This window comes from Microtus oregoni, unplaced genomic scaffold, assembly GCF_018167655.1.
Source record: "Microtus oregoni isolate MIOR12 unplaced genomic scaffold, Mior012 000040F_ref0000088, whole genome shotgun sequence".
Classification (NCBI taxonomy): Eukaryota; Metazoa; Chordata; class Mammalia; order Rodentia; family Cricetidae; genus Microtus; species Microtus oregoni.
In genome coordinates, this window is record NW_024543207.1 from 11,490,187 (window position 1) to 11,514,727 (window position 24,541).

The window sequence follows — 24,541 nt, forward strand, 5'->3', positions numbered from 1 at the left end:
TGGCCGTACCAAGGTCAATGTCTTAGTGAGCACAGTACTCTGATGCAGTAACTAAGGATGCCAGAAAGCTGCAGTTGTCTGGACGGTTTGCTAAATGGCCTTTGCTGGCCTGTCTTATTTTGAAACTTAGGATACAGAATTGAATTTTATGTTCCTCGGGGTACAAATTCACTATCATTTAAAAAGAGAAGGGAACTATCTTGTTTGAGTTTTTTCCTCCATCTCGTCTAGCATCCTCCCCATTAGAAGTACTCAGTCTCTTGACATCTCTGACGGCTCTGAAATTTGTACCTTTGTAATGTGTTTCAGTGAGGTTTTTTTTTGTTTTTTTTTTGATTTTTTTAAAATTTAATTTTTTTTTAAAACAATGTTTTCTCATACCAATCCCAGTCAATCCCAGTTCCCACTCCCTCCCCTCCCCTCCTGCTCCCTCCACCTTCCCTTCACCTCACCGCCCATCCAGTCCTCAGAGAGGATAAGGCTTTCCATGGGGAGTCAACAATGCCTAGCACATTATTTTGAGGCAGGACCAAGGTCCTCCCTGCTCTATCTAGGCTGAGCAAGGTATTCTTCCAAAAGAGCATGGGTTCCCAAAAGCCAGTTCAAGTGACCCCACAGTCTGCTCCAGCCATGCAACTGTCACCCACATTCAGAGGGCCATGTTTGGTCCTATGTAGGTTCCCCAGTTGTCATTCTGGAGTCAGTGTGCTCTACTAGCTCAAGTCAGCTGTTTCAGTGGGTATCCTCATCATGGAGTTGACCCCCCCCCCCTTTTTTTTGGTCATCTTCCTTCCTCCACTTTGCTTCTCCTTTTCTTCTGCTTCTTACCACTGGAGTAGAAGACAATGGTTTTGGTGTTTATTAACCTCCCAAATACTAAATACTAATACTACCTCCATTTTTTTTATTAGCTATCCTTCTCATCCACCAAGAGAGCCTTTGTTCTGATTTTGGGCTTATAGCGCAACCTGGTGTCTCACTTCTGTACACATAATTTTGTAAACATTTATTTGCCTTTTCAGCTTGTGGAGGCTTTCTTCCTGGGATTAACCCCAGGACCAGATCTGGCTCCGCCAGGTTGGCTTAGGTAGCTTTAGCTTGAGACATCAAGACTGGATCAGTACTGAGACAGCATAAGCTGATTCCTCTCCTTGCGTGTTGCAGAGGCGCCTGGCGGCCTGGTTTTCACTGCCCACCTCCAGAATCGACACTGGGCTGCTGTATTCTTTCTGCATTCTGTTCCACAAATTCGTGTTTTCTGACTATAAGCATATTTTTTGATTCTTCACTGTAAGGAATTACTGCTGTTTCATAGATGAGGAAATAGAAGTTCAGTAACATTATTTTTTAAATTTATTAGATTTTTAAAAAATACCAATCCAAGTTTCCACTCCCTCCCCTCCTCCCATTCCCTCCACACACCCTCCCACCCCACCCCCATCCAATCCTCAGAGGGTAAGGCTTTGTGAAAAGTCCAAGGCCCTCCCTAGGTTGAACAAGGTATACATCCAAAGAAAACAGGTTCCCAAAAAGCCAGTACATGCAGTAGGGATAAATCCTGGTGCCACTATCAGTGGCCCCTCAGTCTGCCCCAGCAATTCAACTGTACTACATTCAGAAGAACTAGTTTGGTCCTATGCTTGTTCCTTCCCAGTCTGGCTGGAGTTGGTGAGCTCCCATTAGCTCAGTTTCAGTGGGTGAACCCATCACGGTCTTGACCTCTTTGCTCATATTATCATTGTTCCCACTCTTTAACTGGACTTTGAGGGCTCAGTCCATTGCTCCAATGTGGATCTCTACCTCTGTTTCCATCAGTTGCTGGATGAAGGTTCTATGATGATATTTAAGATAATCATCAGTCTGACTACTGGAGAAGTCAAGATGGGGCTCCCTCTCTATTGCTTAGGGTCCTAGCTGGGGTCATCCTTGTGGATTCCTGGGAATTTCTCTAGAGCCAGGTTTCTGCTAACCCTATAATGGCTCCCTCAATTAAGATATCTCTTTCCTTGCCTCTCATCTCTGTCCTTCCTCCATCTCGACTATCCCATTCCCCCAAGTTCTCCTCAACCTTCTCCCTCTCCCCTCCCTTATAGACATTAATAGCCTCAGCAGTGGCTAATACCGGGCCGTCTGCCATTGGCCTCCAGGGAGCCTAGTCCCATAGGACACGGCATAATGACGTATGTCATGTCACACAGACGACACTAGAGTTGGTGTGGCAGCCTGCCTATATGTATGTTGAACACTGCATGTCTGTTGCCCGTAGAAGTCAGAAGAAGGTATCAGATCACCTAGATTTGGAGTTACAGATGATTGTGTGTTGGGAGCAGAGAGACCCCAGATCCTGAATTTCTTGTAAACAACTTGTTTTCCCCTGATCTGAGTGCCTACAGCTGCTCTGAGCACGAGACCTTCAGGAGTTCCTGATGGCAGGAGAGTGGTTTCTGGTGGGTTTGGCTGGGGCGTGGCTATCTCTATATAATCTACCCCTGAACACAATAAAGGGGGCATTCTTGGGGAATTCAAGGATGACCCGTGTCGCTGTCTCTGTCTGTGTACTTTAACCTCCAGCCCCTTGCCCGAAGCTCGCGACCTGGGTGCCAGCGCAGAGCCTGTCCAACATGGTGGAGCCACTTGTGACTGAATTAGTTGCTCCTCTGAGCTGCAGAGCGGTGGGCTGCTCTGGATGTTGGCTCCACCTCTCTCCAATTTCAAAATGGAGGACATACCATTTTGTGCTAGCTCTGGGGAGCCAGGTAGGAGCCGTACTCACCACTTTAACTCTGAGACTGAGCGTGCGGCACAGAAACCCTTTTCATCCAAGTTACAGCCAAATCTGACACTCAGAGCACTCACCTGTAATTGCAGCCCAGAAAAGGACACAAAGACGGGTAACGGTTTACTCTTCTGAGATGACCTAAGATGGGGGGGTGGGGTCTTCTGTTTTATAAAAATTTTTTTATCCCTCAGGATAGCTGGTGCTCTCACAGAACACAGTCTTATCTAGTAAAGCGAATGATTAGAGGTCTTGGGGATTCAAACCACATGAATATTGAATAAATCCCTAGGCTGTCATCGTCTGTGGAGACAAAAACAGAACCTCCTTTCCAAAACATCAAATTCTTAAGCCCGTATTTTATATTGAACACAATAAAAGGGGCATTCTTGGGGAATTCAAGGATGACCCGTGTCTGCGCTCTGTGCGCTGGCATCCAGTTACTAAGCTTCGGGCAAGGGAGCAGAGGTTAAAATACACAAACACAGACAGAGAGACAGCGACATGGGTCATCCTTGAATTCCCCAAGAATACCCCCTTTATTGTGTTCAGGGGCAGATTATATAGAGATAGCCACGCCCTAGCCAAACCCACCAGAAACCACTCCCCTGCCATCAGGAACTCCTGAAGGTCTCGTGCTCAGAGCAGCTGTAGGCACTCAGATCAGGGGATTACAAAAAATTCAGGATCTGGTGTCTCACTGCTCCCAACAATTGTGAACCAGTATGCGCGTGCTTGGAACCAAATCTGAGTCCTCTGGAAGAGCAACAAATGTTTCTGAGCCATGTCTATAGCCCCAGTTTGTTTGTTTTAGTATTTTCTGAGTAAGCATAATAAATTTCTTGGAAGAACTAAATATACATTTAGCACTTTTCTATATTTAATAAACCTACAGTAAGATAATTAAAACTACCGAACTCACCCAAATTGTGTTTCTTAAATCTGTAATTTTGATCCAAGTACTTGGGAGGTAGAAGAAAAAGGAGTTTAAGGTCAGCCTCTAATACATAACAAGTTCACAGCCAGCCTAGAACACATGAAGCCTTGTCTCAAAAGAAAAAAAATTATTTGCTACCATTAATATTTTTTTTGTAAAAAACATCACCTAAAGTTATAGTGAGATGATTGAGTTTAAATTGTTTTTGTGGTGCTACAGCAATGCCACAGACCAACTTATAAAACACTGTGTCTCACAGCTCCAAAGGCAGAGTTCATATTAAGGTACTAGCCATCTAATCTGGCAAAGGCCTTTCATAGTCTACATGAAAGATCAAGAGAGAGAGTTAAACCTGCTTCAGTAAACTCACTCTCACAACATTAAACCCTACTGGGACAGCAGCATTAACCAGTTCATAAGGACAGAGCCTCTTAAAGATCCCGTCTCAACATCGTTGCACTGGGGACTCAACACATGCATGTTGAAGGACGCATTAGAACAGTGCATAGCATTTCATGACCAGCCCTGCCCCGAGTTAATGTTTTCACAAGGTTTCTCCCAAAGACTTAGCCAGCAGTTCTTGTGGGCTGGCAGATTGTCATGTAGCTTTTCCAGACTTCAGTTGCACGGTTGGGACTGTGTAGACTGTGGTCTCTAAGGATGTCTAGCTCCCAAGGCTACCAGACATTCGCCCCAGGGAATTTTCTGTATTAGTTTTGCTCTTACAGATCTCTGGACTTGGCCTTAATGAGTGTTCTCTGCTGTGGCTCCGCCTCAGTGATGTCTTTGCTTGGAGCTGTTATGCCATTTGAAATCCAGGAGAAAGTTACCGTGGTCTCTCCAGCATTTGCATTCTGTATGTTTGCAAAATTAGCATCACATGCGTGTTACCAGGTTATTATGTGTCTTCCGGAGTGGTGGGTCAAGCTACACTAAGCATGGCTCTGCTTGGGACAAGATATGATGACGAAGAGGAACTGAGTTTGAAACTCAGGAAGCAGAGGCCCCTGGTGATGTAGTACAAAACGTGGTGTTGTTCTATAGACACCTCCCTGGAAATTTGACCCACTTGGCCTCGATGATCTCTGGAAAATGCCTTTGGGGTCGTTCCATTACTGCTCCATTGAAAAGAACCTGTTTTCTATTTACATTAATCTCCAGCAAGTAGATGGTTGACCACAAACTTGATTTTCTTCCTTGCACATAATGTTTTACTCTTAACATGGTTAAGCTGAGAGTCTTTCCAAATCTTCCCATTATGCTTCCCTTTTGATGATAATTTCCACCCTAAAATCACGTCTCTTGTCATTCATCTAATTGTAAATAATCAAGGGAGGCCATGGACATCTTAGGCTCTTTTCTGCTTAGGTAATTCGAACTCTTTCCTCTTAAAATCCATTTTCTGGGAAGACTTAGAGCATTGACACAATTCCATCAAGTTCTTTGCTACCTTCTTTCAAGGATGGACGTATACTTTCTTCTTCATTCCCCTCTGCTACTTCATTACAAAGGCCTTACCATCCATGTTTCTATCTGTAGTCTGATCAGACTGTGACCTTTTTACCTTTTGTCTTCTGAACTTTCCCAAAATTGGGGGAAATTGGTCTGTTCATTGCAATAAAGGACTCTTCAAGCCTGCCTTTCTATGTTCTTCCAGCCTCTGCCCATTATCCAATTCCAAGCCATTTTCCATATGTTTAGGTGTTATAGTCGTGGTTCCTCATTTCAATAGCAATTTTCTGTCTCAATCTGTTTTGCGTTGCTATCATGGAATCTCACAGACTGAATAATTTATATAGAACTGTATTCCCCAGAGCCCTGGAGGCTCAGACATCCAACATCAAGGTGCCACTACCTAGTAATGACCTCGCTGTGTCATCGCACGATGGCAGAAAGGGAAGGAAGAAGCAAGGAGAGTGATTGATGGCTGTGATCCCATCACTCTGAGCGCTGAAGCAGGAAGACTGCTGTGAGCTTGGGGCCAGCCAGGGTTGCGTAATATATCAGGAGCTAATGTGTAAGACCATTACACATTAAACCAGAGAACTGGAAGAGGAGAAAGAAGAGGAGAAAGGAGAAACACAAAGGGCAAGGGTGGACAAAGGGAGCTGAACTCGTGGATAATTTACAAACATGGTAGCAATTTTAATCCATTCATACGAACAGATCCTTGCCTGGGAAGATGACTCAGTGGGTAAAGTGCTTACTTGGCAAACCTGAAGACCTAAGTTCGGTTCCCCTAAACAGATGTGAAAGCCAGGGGCAAGAGCCCACACATCTGTAACCTCTGTGCTCATATGAGATGATGGGAGGTAGAGTCAGGAAAGTTCCTTCAAAGCTTGCAGGCCAGACAGCCTGGTATGTGGAGTGGAGATCAACCAGAGGCCCCATCTCAGAACAAGGTGTAACACAGGGAGTGACAGCTGAGGCTGTCCTTTAACCTCCACACATGTAGAGTGGTTTGTGTGTTCCCCATCAATGAAGCTCCATCTCTCACCACTGTTATTCTGGGCATCAGGTTTTCAAAATGTGAACTCTGGGGAACACACATAGCAAAGCATATGTTTTATCCCCCAAATTCCCTTAAATGTCTATCTTTAAAGAAGACAAATACATTGCTATGTTGCTTTTGTATTCAAACAAGTATATGAAACATGTGTAGACCCTGGAAGGTCTTCTGTTCTCTAATAGAAAAACGTGGATAAAGAGTAAACCACATCTCAATATTATTACAAAACTAACCTTGGCTTTGAAAATTTTTCGCAAGGGTCTCACTGACACCTAGGGATTCCTGAATTAGACTTGAGAACTACTACACCTTGCTGCCTCTCAGAACACTGGGAAATGACTTGGCTGGATACTGAATCCTCAGCGAGAAACCCTGCTTGCTAAGGTACCCAGCCTGTTGTGTAAGACTGAGCAGCAGTAATTGTGCAGCTAAAGACGAGGCTGCAAACCTGGGTCTGTCCTTGGGTGTTCTTGACTCTTCACCATATTGAGTTTCTCTCAAATTCCTTATTATAGGACCTATTACCAGTCCCTGGCTAAGCATTATGCACATTCAAAAATATACTCAACAAGACTTTTTAATGAATCCTAAGACATAGAGGATGCCTGACCAATGCTGGGTTTTGCCTCAGATTGGCTAGTGACAGGCAAGAACACACCCAGCCAGACAAGAAGGGAAAGAGATGCAACAAGGACAGATGCCCAACTCTCATTTTAAGATTGGTTAACAGAGCCATACACCTGGGCTTCAAGGAACTTTATTTAATACATAAAGTTCATGCACATGTTAGACCTGCCAATCAATGCACTATTTTTTCTAGAAAAGAACTTATTTCACTGATACCGAAGCCTTGGTATAGCCTCCTGCCTACCACGGTACACATAACTTTTTGTTGTTCAGACCTGTGGGAGTTAAGATATGGTGGGCCTTCTCTATGATGTGGTACAGAAATATGGAAGATATATCTCCAGCCTAGAATGAGTGATCGTGACCATGTCATTATTTCATTCTTGCAACTCCATGAGTAAGAAGCAGATGTCCAAGGATCTAGAGACATCCTGGCCTTGTGTTTGCACTTCAGCCATCTCTATTGGCTCCTAGGGCTGGAGGAGTGGCCTCTGAGTCTCTGCCTGTAGACACTGCCTGCGTGGCAGTCTAGACCTTTGTTTTATGAGTGGAAGTGGCAGGAAGTTAGACACATGGTGACCCCACTTCCATCAAGAGATGTGGCATCTATTAATGAAGGCAGAACACTTTATATTTAGCTTATTGAAAATATCCCTGGCCAGAACTACAATAAGCTGAAGAATAAATATAACACTGATGGACACAATAATATCTATTACTTGTTACATTCCTGAGTAACAGAGACTAAAGATGTGACAACATGCAAAAACTGGGAAATATATTGCTCATATCCGCCAATGTACAAACTTTCACAAAATAATCAAGTCTGGAGTTATTTGAAGATAAAAGTCCTGGTTACAAAAGAATGTTGGACCAAAAGAAAGGATTATAGGACTCAAAATGACACTTCTGACAAATTTATCAGAATGTGGAACTCCATGGGAGTTATAACAATGCTTGGAGTCTTGAAAAACTTTAAATTATTGGTTTCTGTGAGATTTTATAAAATTCTGTAGCTTCAAGGTTCAAATAAAATGTTTACCTACAATACATTTCTGCATTACCTACAATACATATCTGAGGAGATAAGTACGTCTCTTTAGGCGTCCATATTAATAGGAAGCTTACCTTTCCACACAACTTAAATACATATGTATTTTAATTTACAGCAGATCTGAGTTTGCCACTGGCACAAAGTTAACATTATGGCCTTCAAGTGCTGCTCTCTTCTATGTCAAGAAGCAGGAAAATGTTGTTTGTAAAAAGGGGAAGAACTAGAGAGGCGGAGACTGTTAACGCATGCGTGTGTTCAGTGAAAGGCGATGTGGCTGCTCTGGTGAGGTGGAAGGATCTGGTGAGGTGGAAGGATCCGGTGAGGTGGAAGGATCTGGTGAGGTGGAAGGATCCGGTGAGGTGGAAGGATCTGGTGAGGTGAAAGGATCTGGTGAGGTGAAAGGATCTGGTGAGGTGAAAGGATCTGGTGAGGTGGAAGGATCTGGTGAGGTGGAAGGATCTGGTGAGGTGGAAAGATCTGGTGAGGTGGAAGGATCTGGTGAGGTGAAAGGATCCGGTGAGGTGGAAGGATCCGGTGAGGTGGAAGGATCTGGTGAGGTGGAAGGATCTGGCTTCTCCCCTTTGTTCTCCCTCCTTCCGCACTTTCTTCTCTTTCTCTGGTCTCCATAGTTCTCGCACATTAGTTTGCCTTTCAAACATTGACATTTAATTTTCTATATACACCAGACCCTGGCTTCCTTACTGCCTTCACTACATAGAATGTCTTTATAAAAGTCATTAGAACAACCCAGGGCCCCCAGGAATCCCAGTAACAGGTGTGTTGGCTCTAGTGGGCTGCCTACCTGGTGTTCTTGATGAAGCCATTGAGTGTGCAGCCCTATCTCCCTTGCAGACCACGGGAACTCATTCCTCTCCCACTTAGGAGTACTGACTTTCCTGTCCAGAGTTAAGACCCTCTCCCTTGTGCTTCAGGCCACACCCCAGCCTGCAGTTTTGGAATGAAGTGGGACAGCCTACGCCCCATATCTGGCTTCTTTCCTTGATGAGAACAAATCTGACAGCAATCCACGGGATTGCCCAAGGCCTGTGTGAGCTGAATCACAGGTAATTTTCTCCTTCTGTTATATTCTTTTCCTTCTATGCATATAAAAATTGATTCTGAAAACATTTGACAATAAAAGTCCTTCACAGAAATCTTTTACTCAGAGTTCATTCTCACCAATAACCATGGGGGTTAGAGTTAGGGAACTCTATTGAGGCTGAGTGCCCAGTTGCCCAGCGTGACCATCAAGGATGCCATAGCTGTGTTGCTGAAATACTGATGGCCTTAGTCTGCTGCAGCCAGACAATTAATGTAGCCTTCCCTGTGATGAGCTTCGAAGACAATGCACTTGTGGGTGCAGTGTCCAGGGTTCTTGAGAAGTCCATGGCCAGTAGCAATTGTTAGTTCAGTGTGATTTGACGGCAGCTGCTTAGTGCAAGAAAATGAATCAGCAAAAGGTGATGAAGGCTACAGTGATTAATTTCAGGCTAAGTTCGAAGGCTAGAAGGTATATGGTAGTTTATAAAGAGTCTCATTTCCTACAGCCAGAAGCAGGGACAAGCCAGGGTCATACCTTACACTTAATTCTAAGACCTACAGAGCTTCAGAGAAGGCAGAATTTCTAACCCAGCAAGTCTGCTCTCCCAGGGTCAGGGTCCTAACTGAATTCTGAGAGAAACCTGGAGTTTCAAGGTTACCCGAATCCCCTGGGCTTATTCTCTAAGAGCCACTTTTGTTCACCCAATGAAAGACAAATCGGAAGGCTTCACCTTACAAGGCAGCATGTTCCCAACTCAGCATCTGCCCTGACCTCAGACACAAGACCAATAACAGAATCAGTGGTGGTGGTCTCCAAGCCAAATCCAGCCTGTAGTCTGCTTGGGTAAAGAATCACTGGACTCCAGCCACCGCATCATTCGAGGCCATATTCTCTCTGTGTGCTTTGATACTATGTTAGAAGAGGTGGATAGTCTCAACAAGAGGGCAAATGACCCACACCACTTAAAATATTGACAGTCATCTCTTTTAGGATAAATTTCGTGGCCACAGAAGTAGAAGTACTGGTTCTGATAAGAAAGAAAAATTAATTTTGCCAAAGAAGATGCAAGACCTAACCCACATACAGCCAGAAGGGAAGAATACATAAGACCACATTCCAAACAGCATGGTGTTGACTAAAGGTTTCTGTTCCTCTCTGTCCTGCAGCCATTCAGTCCCAAAGAAACACACAGAGGTCTACATTAATTATAAACTGGTTGTTCTATTAGCTCAGGCTTCTTATAAAATCTTATGTCCTATATTAGCTCATATTTCTTGTCTGTGCTAGCCACGTGGCTTGGTACCTTTTATCAGCAAGGTATTCTCATCTTGCTTCCTCTTTGTCTGGATGACTGCAGACTGATTTTGTCCTCTTCCCAGAATTCTCCTGTTCTCATGGCCCTGCCTCTACTTCCTGCCTGGTTGCCCCACCTATACTTCCTGCCTGACTGCTGGCCAATCAGCATTTTAGTAAAACAACAAAAGACCATTGTACCATAGCAGCCTGGACTAAGTAGGATGTTATATATAGTTGGTCAGGGTATCTATCTGTCTGTCTATCTATCTATCTATCTATCTATCTATCTATCTATCTATCTATCCTTGGATATAGGACTTAGTACTCTGCTTGGTTTACTTCTTGACTAACTCTTTAAGGGATGAGCTAGTGAGGAAGACCATAGACCACTGAGAAAATTACTGGTGACTGTTCTCCACAGGGTAGCAACGATGCCATTGACATTGCTGTTCTGGAATTAGGCTTTCCAACATCAATGGGAGGAATATAATTCCAGAATGATAGAAGCCACTTGGCAGAACTAAGGCAGCCGAAGCAAGGAGCTTGCAATTATCTAAGTGAGTGCCAAGACGGAAGTGGCATCTAGGAAGCTCCCATCTGGAGAGAGCTACTTTGATGCTTACAGCAGCTCTTTCTCATCTGTGGCAGGGATATTCCAAGACCCCAGCAGGTTTCTGAAATTACAGATAGAACCAGATACTATATGTGTTGTATTTATTTTCCATATATATGTATATGGCTTTATACATGGCTATATGTATAGATGTATACGTGTACACACATATGTATATATCTACATATCATATACACGTATACATCTATACATATACACATATATTCATGAAAAGCTTTATTTATAAAGCAAATGAGAGGTTAAAAATAAATAATAAAATAGATTAATTATAAACATTGTAGTAAAAGTTACATAAACTCTCTTCCTTCCATATTGTGCTATATTCACCCTCTTGTCCTGATGGGGGTGAAACAGTGTCTATGTGATGAGGTGAGGTGAGGTTTAATGACACAGAACTGTGATTGAACAGTGGGCTTCTGTGTAAGGCACACTTGCACAGTAATGACACAGAACTGTGATATAACAGTGGGCTTCTGTGTAAGGCACATTTGAACAGAAGTGCTGCCGTACCGCAACAGTGGATCCACAGCCGAGAGAGCATTGAGTGATTAGCTTTCTAGGTAGGGCATATAGCATGAATATAATGAGCAAGGAATAATTCATGTCTGGATCAGGACAATGGGAGATTTTATCATGCTAATCAGAACGCTGTGCAATTTGAAACACATTGTTTATTTCTAGAAGTTTTCCAATTGTTATTCAGACCATAGTTGGTCAAAGATAGCTGAAACAGAACGAGAAATAGCAGAGAAGGGGCAGAGTATTGTATTGAAATTGGAATTCTTCGGAGCAAGACGGAGCAGATAACAAGGTAATAATTATACCAATCCTGTTTAGATATAAGGTGTTGCCTACAGGATGACGTGCTTGAACACTTGGTCCTGAAAGGCGGTGCTATTTTGAAAGGCTACGGGACATTTAATACATCGGGGTCTTGCTGGGATAAACAGATTCCTGAGAGAAAGCTTTATAGGTAATAGCCTGACTCTGGCTGCATCTTCCCTATTTCCTGATCTGGCAGGATTTGAACAAGCAGCCTTATGTTCTTGCTATCACAGCCACGAGACATTCCTACTATTGTGCCTTCCGTCTCATGATAGATTACACCATCAAAATGAGTAACTGAGTTGCTTCTTATTGGGCATCTGGTCATGGTAACGAGAAAAATAACACCGACATCATGCAGAAATGCCATGACTGATATTCAGACTTGGGTCAGTCCTTTGAAGCAAGACGTGTTTACTAAAGCCAAAGAAGCTTCTTGTTATTTCATGACAAGTGTTTATGACTATACTAGTTACTAGTTTCTCTAGTTTAGTTTAGACTAGTTAGTTTAGAAACTAGTTTGGACTAGTTTCTCTAGTCTATACCAAAAGGAATATGTGGACTTCACTGGGGGTAACTGTACAATTTGAAATGGGTAAATCCCATATGCTTAAAAAAAGTCCTTCAGCATGATAACTCCACAGAGATGCAAGGAATTTTATATTTTATCATGACCCTTGACTAAAATGAAAATTATAAGGGTAGATAATCCACTTCTCAGTGAGTTCTTTGACCCCATGGATTCACCTTGCATATGAAAGTCCAGTTCCAAGGCCAGCTGGCCTAGGTCTGAAAAAGCATGGGATAAATCCGGACTAGCTGAACATAGCGGACAATGAGGAATACTGAGAATTCAAGAACAATTGCAGTGGGTTTTTGATCTTACTGCACGTACTGGCTTTGTGGGAGCCTAGGCAGTTTGAATGCTCACCTTACGAGACCTGGATAGAGGTGGGCAGTCCTTGGGCTTCCCACAGGTCAGGGAACCCTGATTGCTCTTCGAGCAGATGAGGGGGGGGGACTTGATCGGGGGAGGGGGAGGGAAATGGGAAGCGGTTGTGGGGACGAGGCAGAAATCCTTAATAAATAAATAAATTAAAAAAAAAAAGAAAGTCCAGTTCCCTTGGCCTGGCATAAGAGTGTGCTCTGGCTTAAATATTTTATAAATGCCGTCTTTTTCCAATTATTACCAGTCTACTTAAAAACAAACCGATTATTAAGAACAAATAACTTCTCTCTAGAAAACTGAAAATTAAAATATTTAGTCATTTAATTTAGCTCAAAATATTTTACTGAACACAATGAGCTTTTTTTCCATGGGAAGGCTTCTCCATATAGATTCTTTCCTTGTATGGGCATTTGGTACTAAATTATTTAGTTTTTAATCAAGTCCTAATCCACTGTTTAGATACATGTTTCAGGAATATTTTTAAAATATAGTCTGTTTTTAATATTAGATCTTCACTTATCTTTCATGGTACATGTCAGGGAACATGGTGAATGGATTTATTTTTAACCCTTGCAAACTATTAGCTTGCTAACTGAATTCTGGGAAAGAAGCGCCTTCATGAGATGTTCATCTCTTCACTCACAATTAGATCGTCTTTGCTTTTTGATCCACACAGCGACAGATTTTGAGAGTCCAAATCATCATCTTAGCCTCTTTAAACAGGACCATAGGCATTGATCTACATAATTCATGTCCCCATTCCCTCTCCAAACTACTTTTTTTTTTTTTGCAGCAAGGAAGATGTGTTCCCTGAGCATACCATAAGCCAAATATGAGTTACCAGATTTCTGTCTTAGAAAGAGAATTTTGGTGTTACTAATTAAATTGGTGATAATATTAGGTGTCAAAAGAATGTGGAACATGATTAATCTTTTAAATCAATGATCAGCTTCCAAAGTAATTTGATAATGCTTGAAGTGGTTTCATTTTAAAAGAGATCAGCACATAGCATATGGCATAGGGATTTCTGATATGTATTTTCTCATTTATTTATTCTATGCCTTTCTAGTTTTGGGATTTTATTTTTATATGATTTAATATCCTTTCAAATATCATTCTTTGTGTTATTTTTACCACATGCAAATACACAGACATACATTATTTCCTCTGGGAGCATTTGAAACCAATATCAAATCTCATGGAATTTTCTTCATACTTTGCACGAAATTAAGCAGTAAGACTTAAAAATATGTATATAATCACCTAGGAACTACCAAATAACAATGGCTCATATATTGTGATAGTTCATCTTCAAATATATTCAACTTTCTCAAAATTCTTTTCAGTTGGCCTAATTAAACGCTAAACCGTAAAATCCATGAACTGCATTGCCATCACATACCTTAACTACTTAATGTTTCCTTGGTTTTGAATTTGTTGAAGAAATCAGCTTATGTACCTTTTAGATCCTGAATTCTAGTCTAGATGTCTGTGATGTTCTTTACTTGTTCCTTTGTCCCTTGTGTCTCCTGTTAGCAGCAGCAGCACCCCCCCCCCAAAGTGATTAAGGTTCAAATGCTTTAAGGCTGTACTGTTTCTCACATTGGGTACTTTCTATGGACCCCACCATAGTCACATGAAGTCTATTTTCCTATTTTAAATACTACTGATAATCAAAAAGGTGGGGTCCTATGCTCTGCCCTCTCTGGCTGTCCTATGGACACTTACTGAAAACATTGTCTCCACCTGGTGTCTCATCGGGGATTGAAATCATGCTTTCCTTATTTTATCCCTGCTTCTGAGCGAGTCATTCACAGTTCTTCTACAATAAAAGCTTATCTTTATTAGTTATTTGGTTCCATTGAAATCTAGTCAATGCAGGAAAGGAAAGCCAGATTTTGGATTTTACACACTTAGTTATTTTCATAGTAATGAGCTAATAACGTTCTTATAAGCAAGTCTATTCTTTTTAAGTGCCATTGTGATTTCTTTATTTAATATTTTAAATATTTAAATGGTCATACTGTTTCATTTTGAGAGTGGGTTCCCTTTCAAGTTGGCTGGTTTTGTTTCGTTTCTAGTTTTTAGTAGATTCCTGCTTTGGCTGTCGCAGCATGCTCCCAGATCATTTTATCCATTTGGGGTTCCATATAGATTCCCTAAAGATGATTTACTGGTGAAAAGCAACTGCTCTTCAGGTATTGGGCAGGGTGGAAAGTGCAGGCATGGTCCCTGAGCTCACCAGATTAATATAACAGCCTCATTGCTGGCCTGAGCTCACCAGATTAATATAACAGCCTCATTGCTGGCCAGAGGGACCAGAAGAGGCTTAACCTCACACCAGGATGTTAGAACCTTGCACAGGAGGAGAAAGTTATAATAAAATAGGAGGTTGTTTTACTCTGTTTTTAATTGGAGAAATCATAACTCGTAGCCATGTAAAATGCATGAAAAACTTTGTGATTAAATATTCCAGGATGCCAATGGTGGCATCACTGGAGGGCGGACTACAAGCTGTGTTTCTCTTCCACATGCCTCATTTTGTACACTTTTATATAACTTACAACGGAAAGGGGATAGCTTTCATTAAAAGGAAAAGAAGCCTCTCATGTAAAACTAGAAGGTTGATTACAAAGCATTTGAGAAATGGTTTATTACAGTCTCTCTCTGTTTTTTGTATCTCTCATGGTCAATTTAATTCACTTATTTCTTAACAGAATTGAATATAGATTACAGAATAAAGAAAATATTGACGTAGCTATACTCTGCCATCCGCTTCCCCTCTCCGCGCCATGCCGTATTGATTTCAGTAGACAGGGTCAAAGCTGAGTGTTCCCTGCTTTCAAGGCTGACCCTGAAGGCCTCACACTCTTCCGCCTCCTCCCTCCCAGGGGAGTATGTCTATGGTCCTGGTTGACAGATGCAGGCAGAGCAGTAAAAACAGGAAGTGAAATAAAATCTCTGTCTGACATGCTTATAAATCAAAATTCTCACGGGACAGAACTGTTGGTGTTAGGAACACACTGAGAATAGTCTCATTGATCAGAAGGCTAAGTCAATTGATTCTTTATTCAACTAAAATTTAGGGCAACTTGTCAAAGAGGAATTTTTCTGGCAACTCTTTAAAATATGGAAAATAACATCAAAAATTTTTTGTGGAACCAGTAGGGAGAGATTTCTAAGTAAAGATTAAAGGTGATTTGAAGGAATGTGTTTTAATCTGAGTTGAGAGCTTTAACCGTTGATAAAATTCGGCAGACATTATAAGCAAGGAGTCACACTTGACTTTTCGTTATGGTTTTTCCTATGTAAATATATTTGATTTCAAGTGGTAGCTTTCGATTTATGACTTGAGATGGTGTGAGCTAAGCAAGCACAGGATGGTGGAAATTTGACAACAGGATATTACTTCTGAACAATGAATTGCCTCCGGCAGGTCTCTAGGTGGCTGCCTATGGAGAAACATCTTAAATAACCCATCCTGGTAATTGAGAGCCAATTCCAGAACAGTTTTTACTCTTTGGTTTTCTTCCTCTTTGCCTTCTTCCTTTCTTCCAAAGATGCTTTGGGTACTAATCAGATTGGAAGCCCAGCACTCAGCATTAGGACCATTGTCATTAAAAGTTTGGCTTCCTCCTCATCAAGCATTTGTTCCTGGCTTAGGTACTGTGTTGGATACAGCCATCCATGATAGAGACAATCCTGCTGGCTCACAATGACCTAGCAAGCAGGGCTGGATATATGCTAACAAAGAAGAAGGCAGCAGAGGCTACACATAGAACCATGTGTGATGGAAAAACCCATCCCTATGGATGGGGGATCATTCAGGGAATCTTCAGAGAAATAAAGCAATAAGACCTCCCTGTACTCTTCTCAACGGAGATCTATTTTAAAGAAAATGGTTTGCACAGTTGTGCCCAGAGTCTGAAGTAGGCAGGCCAGGCCAGGAGGGTAGAGAGCTAGGAAAGGGTTAATGTAAAGATCTGAGTCTGAAGGCAATGCTCTTGCACAGGGGGGGTCTCAGTCTTACTCTCATAAGGCCTTCAACTGATTCTGGGAATGAGGGATCTACTCTACTTAAAATCTAGTGATATAAATATCAGTTTCTTTTCTCAATAGTCCCTTCATGGAGACTTCGAGATATATCTGGATACTTAACCAGAGTGACACATAGATTAACTGTAACAGTTAAGGGTATAGCTTGCTGGGGAGGTTGGATAGGAGGCAAAGCAGTATCCAGAAAAGCCCTTGGGATCTTAGCTACGTCCCGTACAAAGAACAGACTGCCTTTAGTAATTAAGAATCTATTTGGTGTAAACACCCTTTTCCAGCTACAAGAATGTGTACCACATGGTAAGTAAAAAGTCAGAGCTCTGCCAGAGGGTGTGATCAACTTGGGCATGGCCGCAATGTCTCCCTGACAAATGCTAGTCCCTTTGTCTGCATTCTAAATGGATTATTATTTCATTGTTGTTTGGAGATCTTTTTATGTCTCTCCTTTTCATAAGCCATAAACATCTTAAATACCTACTTAAACATTGAGAGTTTATTGTATGTTATTTAGTATTTTTTTGTATTAATGATCCATTCCTGTGCCACAAATTCAAAAATTTCAAAAGGGCACAGAGCAAAAGTATCCATCTTGATCCTCACGACAAGCCACCTTCCATCATATCCCAGAGGCAATTACTCTGATGAAATTGTCAACTTCATGTTAGGAAGAGTGTGATGAGAGAATAACAGAAAGTACGTGCTTAAAAAATCATAATAATGCGTTAGTTACTCTTCTTGCTGAGCAAATATGGTATCTGTTTTTCCACTGAGATTTAAAACAATCAATTATTATTATTATTTGTTTGAATGAGATGTCCCCATCGATGGTGGTTGGTAGGTTTAGGAGGCGTGGTGTTTTGGAGAAAGCACATCACCTGGGCCAGGCTTTGAGAGTTCAAAGACTCAAGCCATTTATGGTTTGATCTCTCTGTTCATGCTTGTAATTAAAGACGTGAGCCCTCATCTCTCTGCTCGTACTGTGTACTTTTGTTCCTCCATCATAGACTCTGACCCTCTGCAACAAAAGCCTAAATAGACTCTTTCTTCTATAAATTGACTTGGTCATGGTATTTTATCATAGCAATAGAAAAGTAACCAATATAGCATTATTGTGTGTGCACTGCCAAAGACTAAGCCCAGGACCTTGAACATACCAGAAATGCCTTATATTTTATAGCTATATAATATTCCATTGTACAAATGTTCTGTAATTTAGTTAGCCAGTTCTCCATTTGGACTCTACACTATTATGCTGCTAAGATAACAAACAAATATCTCGGACGGTCATTTATCTTCCATTCATTACTCTGTATGCTCACGTGTTCACATGTGTGTGTGTGGGCATGCGCACACGTTTGTGTTTGTGTGTAAGGGGAGGAGAAGTTGGCCTTAGGCACCTTCCTCAGTTACTCTTATTTTTTGAGGCAAGTCCCCTCACTGTATTCAGATCTCACCAATGAAACACGACAAGCTGGTCAGCCGACCCCAGGGATTCTGTGCCCCCAGTGCTGGGAATACAGGCATACACTGCCGTGCTTAGCTTTTCGCATGTATATCGGGAATCCAAAGTCAGGTCTTATTTGCTTATTTGGCAAGTAATTTACCAAATAGCCATCCTCTCAGCTCCTTTCTTCTATTCTTCAGGACAAATTCCTGACAGTAGAAGGCCCAAATTAAAGGGCCACATGTATTTACAGTTTTTATATATTAGCAAAGTGTCCTGGGAAAGTCTTAGTACAGCTCTAGTTGGCGATCTCCAAACCCAGTTCACTGTAGATGTGTAAACAAGACATCACCTGGAATTACGAGATCTTCTTTTGATCCTTTCTTTCCTTCGTTTTTTGCAAGTATGGGGATTGCAAGCAAGGGGACAAAAAGAAAGGATTCACCCAAGGAGAAACTACAGAGGTCAACCCAGAGGTTGACACCAATGCACGTTGGATCTAGTTCAAGCACAACAGGGTAGGTTTCCTCTTTGTGGCTTGCCCAAGGGCCAACCTCCTCGGCGTCAAGAACAGAACCTGAACCGTTTCAGGGTGCTCTTTAATCTTGGAGCTCATAAATAAGTTGCTCTGACTGCATGAGCTAATTTATGTACACCATTTAAGACACTGACTGGTACATGGAAGCATGCAGCAATGCCAGTTAGTACCCTTGCTCATCAAGAAGTGGGCGGAATGGGAGGCTGGAGGAGCTAGTGGGAGTCCTGTACTCTCAGGCTGGGAACTGCAGCCTCAGAAGTGACTCCTGCGACCTCTTCACTCCTTCCAACTGTGCAATTCAGTGTTGGAGCTCGCTGGCAGCAGTGCCCGAGCCATTGCGGAGAGGAGCATTGTTCTTAATTGGGCAGGAGCTAATGAGAGCTGCATGGGCTTTGAGTCTGCCCACTGGATGAGAACAAACATTAATGACCACTGGGCTGGAAAGGCCAGATGCAATTTACCAAATGCGAGGGCATCTTCTCCCATCAGGTAGAAAGCAGTGTGCAGGGGACCAGGGCATGCTTTCCAGCAGCGAAAGTCCATCAGTGCGATGCTGTTAAATACAGAGTGAAGGCCCCATAGATTGCCATCTATGCGTGAAGCAATTAAACATGGTGTTGTCCCTGAAGCAACGCTGGGACACCAGTCGCTGTTAGAGCTCCCAGGGCTTGGAGACACAGTGGATGACGAAAGAATAAGTGCTTGCCTTTTTTTTTTTTTAAACAAAAACAAAGAAAGGTGAGGGGGTGCGGGGAAGTCTATGTCTTTTAATTCAAATAGGATTCAGAAGGTATTGACTATTAATGACCCGTGAGAACAGAGCTAAGATCTCTTCTGGCGCGCCTCCTACAAGATGAAGTGGGCTGTATGGTTTGCTGACGACTCAATTAGGGGACATTTGACACATCTGGCCGGAACCCCAGGCTGTTGGAAAAAGGCAGCAGCCTGTTTTTTGCTTTTTCCTCCTCCTTGGTTTGAATGTGTGTGTTGCCCATTCGTCCACATTTGACAGCTTTCCACCCAAAGTCTGGTTCTCGTTTCCTATCCTGGCAACCCAGAGTGGAGTTCAAGCCTTTGGGATTTAAAGGAGTAAAGTTATTCCCAACAGGCTGAGCCGGTGCCAGTCCCTGGGTGTTTTCTTACAAACAGCTCGTGGCCCTCCATCCAGCATCACTAATTTGAGGACTGAGGAGTTTGGCATCAAAACACTGTCTGTCCTGAGCTCTCGAGAGCTCAGGTCTGCTGTTGGTGCGGGTTCCCCCATCTATGACCCTACCCATGTCTGGTACGATCCCTCCTCTCCATCTTTTGGGGGAAGGGACAGGAGGAGGGGGGGGGGAACTGGTTGGTATGTAAAATAAATGAAAAAAGTTATATAAATATAAAAAAATTTAAAAAAATGCTCTAGTGGGGAACGTGTGAGTTTGTAGGGAGAGTGGGAGGCACACGCTGCGGGGTCTCTTCCTCTTTCCTTATCCTCTAAAACAGCGCTTCTCCAACTTTTCAACGCTGACACCCTTTAGTACCTTTCCTCATGTTGTGGTGACTCCCCTCCCCCCAACCATAAAATTATTTTCGTTGTTACTTCGTAACTAATTTTGCTACTGTTACAAATCATAAACCATATCTGTGGTTTTTTTTTTTTTTATGGTCTTAGGCAACCGCTGTGAAAGTCTCATTAGACACCCCAAAGGGATTGTGACCCACAGGTTGAGAACCACTGCTCTAAAGCTTGGTGCTATTTTTTATTTTCACTTTATGTGGATTGGTGTTTTGCCAGTATGCATGTTTGTGAGAGGGTATCAGATCTTGGAGTTACAGACAGTTGAGAGCTGTCATGTGGGTGCTGGGAATTGAACCTGGATCCTCTGGCAAAGCTCTTAACCACTGAGCCATCTCTTCAATTCCCTGTTAACTTATTTTCTGAGACTGGGTCTTTCACATAACTTGGAACTCACCAATTCTGTTAGGCTAGCTGGCCACTGAGCCCACAACGATCTTCAAGGATCCTTCTGTTTCAACCCAAGCACTGAGAACACAGTCAGGAGGCAGTGCCATGCTTTTTCAATGTGAATTTTTAAGCCCTGGAGATGAGATCAGACTTAGTTCCTCATGCCTTGTGATACAACCACTTTACCAATGGAAACATCTTCCCAGCTTTGAGAAATGGCACTTCTTATCCTACAAAGTTACTTCCAGAGTCCCCTATATTCCAAAAACTCTCTGCATCCAGAAGACAAGGGCTCCAATTTATAGTGGTGATAAATCCACAAGCAACAAAAGCAAGCGGCTTATTTGCATACAAATAGGATGCTAACCAGCAGATGTTGATAAGCCTCATAAGAATCAGGATGGGCTGTCAGGACCTTTCGGCAGAGGCGGCCAGACAATGTGAGCAGGCAGGAAGAGTTAGATTAAGCAGGAGAGGTAGACAGCCGTCAATTATCAGTGGTCCCCAGTGTACGCTTCCTCTGGCTTTTGAGAGCTGAGCAGTGTAGCCCTTATCTCTGTAGACCTTGAATTCGGAGTCATTACCTGCTAGAACAGAGGGATTGCAAATGCTGTGATGCTCAGATGGACAGAAGTGCATGGTCAGTCACGTGAGAATGGAGAGTTGGCAGTGGAAGCCATTAGGACAAGGTTGATGCACTGTGTCTGGACTGCAGGCAGATTACTAAGGTCACCTTGGGAAAGTTTTAGACATCTCCAGAACTAAGGTGTCATTTTCATTTTGTACATTGTTAGCATGTTGCTGTGAGAATAATCACAGTAAGTTTACAATAGTTCTTTAAAAAATTGAAAGCCCAATCCATCTAAAGGGCCAGTTTTCAAGCGACCTATGTTGAGCATTTAACATCTGTCCATGATAGTTTATATGTGTTAAATTCATACAACATCATCACTGTGCTCTGGAAACAAGCAGTTTTTGTTCACTCTGAGAACCTGTAGAAAACATCGTGATGTCACTGTGGAGATTAGAGAATGGAGCTAATTTGTCACAGATCACAGAGACCAGCTAACTAAACCAAGCCTTCAACTCGCTTACAGCTGTGCTCATGACTAGTGTTCATGGTACTGGAAGGCGCTCTGCACATTACGAAAGGAGAAAGGAAACACCAGCATGCTACGAACTCTTCCATCTCCAGTGAAGAGCAGCCTGAGAGACGTGTTGATGCAGTAGTGGCCTGAAGTTTGTGGAGTAACCAACCAGTATTTTCATGGGATGGAGTCCACCCTTGACACTACTAGGGTGTCCCAGAACCTGAGACCAGATAGACCAGAAACCCAGGGGGAAACCAAACAACTTACGCTGGCTGGTCTTGTGTTAACTTGACACACTATTTTCATCTGAAAGGAGGGAACCTCAGTTGAGAAAATGTCTCAATAATATCAGGATGTAGACAAGCCTTAGGGCATTAAAAGAAAAGATTATACTTATTTTATATTTTATATGCATTGGCATTTTGCCTGTATGCATGTATGTCTGTGTGAGGATGCCAACTCCTCAGGAACTGGAATAACACACAGCTGTGAGCTGTCAAGTGGGTGCTGGGAATTGAACCTGGGTCCTCTGGAAGAGTAACTGTTGCTTTTAACCACTGAGTCATCTCTCCAGCTCCATGGAGGACATTTTTCTACTTAGCGATTGATGGGGGAGGGTTCAGCCCAATGTGGGTGATTCCATCACTGGGCTCATGGTCTTGGGTTCTTTAAGAGGGCAGGCTGAGTAAGTCAGGGGAAATCAAGTCAGTAAGTGGCGCTCTTCATCGGAGCCTTCTGCAGCAGCTCCTGCTGCCGAGATCCTGCCCAGTTTGAGTTTCTGTCCTGAGTTGCTTCAGTGAAGAACAGTGCTGTGGAGGTGTAAGCTTCCCAACTTGTTTTTTTTTTCTTTTTTTGTTCATGCTGTCTTGTTGCAGCAATAGAAACCCCATCCAAGGCACTACTGTTCTGCTAAAGGAACATAGCCATAAAATGACTCATAAGGACATTCTGCTGTACTCATAGATCAATGTGGCCTTGCTCAGCCATCATCAGGGACGCTTTCCCCTGCAGCAGATGGGAACAAACGCAGCGATCCACAGCCAGGCAGTGTGCAGGGAGTGAGAGAGTTTGGAACACTCAGCCCTGAATGTGATGTCTCCATCAAACCCTTCCCCTCAGGGCGCAGGGACCCTTGTACAAGAGGAAGCAGAAGACTGTAAGAGCCAGAGGGAACAGTGCTGCGGGAAAAGACTCCTTGAACATGAGTTTCAGTCAGTAGAAAGTCTTTCTTAGTCAGTCAAAGACAACACTGAATGGAGCATAAATGATAAGACCCAGAGACAGAAATTGAGGTTCAACCAGAAAATCAGAAAAGCAAAGCAGCCAAGCCACTAGAGAAGTCTTACCTCTACTAAGGCTGGGCGACTGCAAATTAAAACAGACTAAGCCTCTCTCTCCTCCCATTTTGTATTCCTTCTAGTGGGATTAAAGGTGTGACTCCCTAGGACTAGGATTAAAGGTATAAGCCACCACCATCTGGATTTGTTTCTGCATTGATCTTGTGTAGCCCAGGATAGCCTTGAACTCACAGAGATCCATCTGCACTGCTCACCCAGCTAGCTTATTGGTGACATAACAGCATCTATGGAAAACAGCACATATTTTTCGTCACATTTTCACCTCCCCACTTTCTCTTTGTTCATTGCTCGTCATCTCCAAAGTATGCTAGCATAATGAAGATGAATCCCTACACCCCTTCAGCTATTTCTGGGTGGAGAAGAGTTGGGAAAGATAAGAAAAGGGAGAAGTGCCCAGTGAGTGAGACTCTTTGAGGATAATTTTTTATATAAACTTTCCTAGAAACGTTGTTGAGAGCAGCGAGTGTCAGTCAGAGACATATCTCATTGCATGGTGGGACTCTTGGGTAGGGATGCTGAGATTTAAGGTTCTGTCTCTGAGCCAGAACATGCTTTTATTAGCTTAGAGGGGCATAAAGCATTGAAGTAGAAAACAACCTCTGGCGTCTGGGAGCTGGCCTGATGCTCCCACGAGGACCGCACTGTTGCCGCAAGCTGGCCTGGTGCCCTTATCTATACCTGTTTTTTTCCTTTTGACGTAAACACTTTCAGAGCATCCGGCATCAGGCAAGGTTGCTTTGAGACCATGATGAAGTGAGACCAAACCAGGCCACCGTGCGACCAATAAATTTCCAAAGGTCCCTTCTCGCAGAAAAGAGTCATGGTATTGATTCACCGATTATATTTCTGTCCTAGCTCTAGTCTGCCTTCATATAGATAAAGTTTGTTGGCATGCAGAGAATCATAGCCTCTCTTCTACTTCCTGACAACACTCAGTCTAGACCTAACCTCCATTTTCTCAACCCTAGCATCACCTATGACATAGCCAAAGCCCAGATGATTCTCCTTCACGCTCTCTTGCTGACACACTTCATGGATCCTTTGCTTTCTTCTTCCTTGCTCTCTGTGGCTATGTTTCTGAAAGTCTGTGGCTGCGGAGCACTGGCAGGGTACATTTGTAAAACATTTCACCTCCCTCCCGATTGTGAGCTGTTAACTGTGACAACAAAAAGGTCCCAGGGCGTGCACCCCAACAACCACACTATTTTACTCTCTTTAGCTTTACTTATCAGTACTCTCAAGACTTACATTCATTTGGCCAAAATCTAAAGTGAATTAAAGGGAGCTTCCCGTCATGCTCATAGCAGCTCTGGGTATTTCATGATAGTTCTCTCTCAATTTCATTTAGTGGCCATATTGAGAGAGTGTCTAGACACTCTGCCTCAAATATGGTGACTCCTCCACCCTACTGGCCTGTGTCCCCCATGTTTGTGCCCCCATGGGTGCTTCCGCAGTAG

General features: G+C 42.8%; 1 pseudogene; it reads right to left on the reverse strand.

The window, feature by feature from the left end:
- Positions 1–9,190: 9,190 nt before the first annotated feature.
- The window catches only part of LOC121433620, a 156,573-nt pseudogene continuing 141,222 nt past the window's right edge, over positions 9,191–24,541 (reverse strand).